Source organism: Pteropus vampyrus, unplaced genomic scaffold, assembly GCF_000151845.1.
Source record: "Pteropus vampyrus isolate Shadow unplaced genomic scaffold, Pvam_2.0 Scaffold191, whole genome shotgun sequence".
Taxonomy (NCBI): Eukaryota; Metazoa; Chordata; class Mammalia; order Chiroptera; family Pteropodidae; genus Pteropus; species Pteropus vampyrus.
In genome coordinates this window covers 2,366,938-2,370,026 of record NW_011888972.1, presented here as the reverse complement: position 1 = coordinate 2,370,026, position 3,089 = coordinate 2,366,938, and positions in this window count along the sequence as shown.

Genomic DNA, 3,089 nt, shown 5'->3' with positions numbered 1-3,089 from the left:
AGTAATAGAGGAAGGTAGGAAAAAAGAAAACAAAGAAACAAAAATCAGTAAGGGCAAGAGGAAAACGAAAAAATAAAATTACAGTCTTAAGCCCTAAGATACCAAAATTAAAAGACAGGTATTGATAGATCTGATTGTCAGATTGATTTTTTTTAATTATTCAAGTATACATTGTTGAAAATATGTAACTTGAAAGCAAAGGAATGGAAAACACACGTTATTTGATCGTTGATCAACAGAAAACAGGATCGATTATATTAAGATCAAATAAACTAGACTTTAGAGCAGAGAAAATCACCAGAAACATAGTGAGATATTAGAAAGCCATAAAATGGTCAATTCACTACAAATACATAGCAATCATAAGAGTATATGCACCAAATGACAGAGCAGAAAAATATGTAAACCAAAACCTGATAAAACTGGAGAGAACTAGATAAACCCACAATTATATTTGAAGACTTCAATACTCCTCTCACAAAATTTTAGAACTAAAATGAAAATCAGCAAGGATATAGTATAACTCAACACCATCAACAAACGACAAATCCTAATCAACATATCTAGAACGCTCCACAAAACAAAAGCAGAATAAATATCCTTTTCAAATATCCTTGGAATATCTTCCAAGACACACCATAATGTGGGCCATAAAACATCAATACACTCAAAAGAATCAAAACCATACAGATTGCATTCTCTGGTCAAAATGGAATCAGGCTAGAGTTTAATTGCTGACACATAACGGATACATCTCCACTTTGTAAACAAACATAAATGATGGATCAAAGAAGTCTCAAAGAAAATTTAAAAGGTACTTTGAAGTTAATGAAAATAAAAATACAACATATCAAAATTTATGGTGCACAGCTAAAGCTGGGCTCAGAGGGGAATTTGTAGAACTAAACGTTATGAGCATTTCAAAAGAGGATAAGTGTCAAATCAATAACCTTAGCTACAAAATTTTAAAAGTGTAAAAATGAGAGAAAAATAAGCACAAAGTAAGAAAAAGAAAAGACTAAATAAAGAACAAATCACTAATATTGAAAACTGAAAAATAGAAAAGTCCAATGAAACGAAATACTTGTTCTTTGAGAAGATCAATAAAATTGAGAAAAATCGGGCAAGACTGACAAAGAAAAAAAAGAGAAGGTACAAATTACCAATATCAGGAATGAAACAGGATATCACTATCGGGCCCGCAGATATTAAAAGTATAATAGGGGAATACTACAAAGTATTCTGCATGTAAATTTGAACCTTAGATGAAATAGACCAATTCATTCTAAACCGCAAACCACTATGACTCAACCAATATGAAATAGATAGTTTAAATAGTTTTATAACTATTGAAAGTTGAATTCATAATTTTTACATTCCCGAAAAAGAATCTACAGGCCCACAATCATTTCTAGAAAATAAGAAAGGAGGGAACAGTTACCAATTCATTTTATGAGGTCAGTATTTCCCAAACCATGACCCTGTTCTCCGTTTCTATAACTCTATTATTTCAAGAGTGTAATACATATGAAATTACATAGTATGTCATGTTTAGAATTGGTTATTTCACTGAGAGTAATTCCCTAGAGATCATCCAAGTTATTGTGTGCACCAATAGTTCTTTTCTTTTTGTTGGTAACTAGTATTTCATAATATGAATAGACCACCATTTCTTTCGCTTATGAAAGAATTTTTTGTTTTTTAGTTTTTGGCTTTTATGAAGAAAGCTGCTTTAAACATTTATGTACAGGTTTTTATGTGTATGTAAATATTTATTCCTGTGGGTAGATCAGCAATTTGGAAGATAAAGCTAAAATAAAGTAGCAGAAAATACCCAATTGGAGCAGCAAAAAGAAAAAAAGAATTTTAAAAAATGAGGACACTTTAAGGGACCTCTGGGACAACATCAGGTGTAACAACATTCACATCATAGGGGTACCAGAAGGAGAAGAGAGAGAGCAAGGGATCGAGAATGTATTTGAAGAAAAAATGACAGAAAACTTCCCTTACCTGGAGAAGGAAATAGACATACAAGTACAAGAAGCACAGAGAGTCTCAAACAAGAGGAACCCAAAGAGGCCCATGCCAAGACACATCATAATCAAAATGGCAAAGGTGAAAGACAGAGAATCTTAAAAGCAGCAAGGAAAATGCAGTTAGTTACCTACAAGGGAGCTCTCATAAGACTGTCGGCTCAGTTCTCGACATAAACTTTGCAGGCCAGAAGGAACTGGCACGAATTATTCAAAGCGATGAAAACCCAGGACTAAGATTACTCTACCCAGCAAAGCTATCATTTAAAATTGAAGGAGAAATAAAGAGCTTCCTAGACAAGAAAATGCTAAGGGAGTTCATCACCACCAAACCAGTATTACAAGAAATGGTGAAAAGTCTTCTTTAAGAAGAAGGGGGAAAAAAAGAATATATATATATATATATATATATATATATATATATATATATATATATATATATAATTATATATATGATATATATTATTATATATATATATGATATATATATATTATATATATATAGATTAAATTCTCCAATCTAAAGACATTGGGTAAACAAATGGATAAGAAAACAAGACCCATACATAGGCTGTTGACAAGAGGGTAAACAAATGGATAAGAAAACAAGACCCATACATAGGCTGTTGACAAGAGATCCTTTTCAGATCAAAAGACACATACAAAGTAAAGGGGTAGAAAAAGATATTACATGCAAATAGAAATGAATAGAAAAGCTGAGGTAGCAATACTTATATCAGACAAAATATACTTTAAAACAAAGGCTATGTAATTTTATTAACCAATGTCACCCCAATAAATTTAACTAAAAAAAGAAAAGAAAACGAAAGCTATAATGAGACAAATAAGAACATTTTATAATAATAAAGGGATTAATCATCAAGAGAATATAACCATTGTAAATATTTATACACCCAACATAGCAGCACCAAAATATATAAAGCAAATTTTGACTGACAAATAGGGAGAGATCAACAGTAATACAGTCTTAGTAGGGGACTTTAACACCCCATTGACATCAATGGACAGATCTTCCATACAGAAAGGGAACAGGGA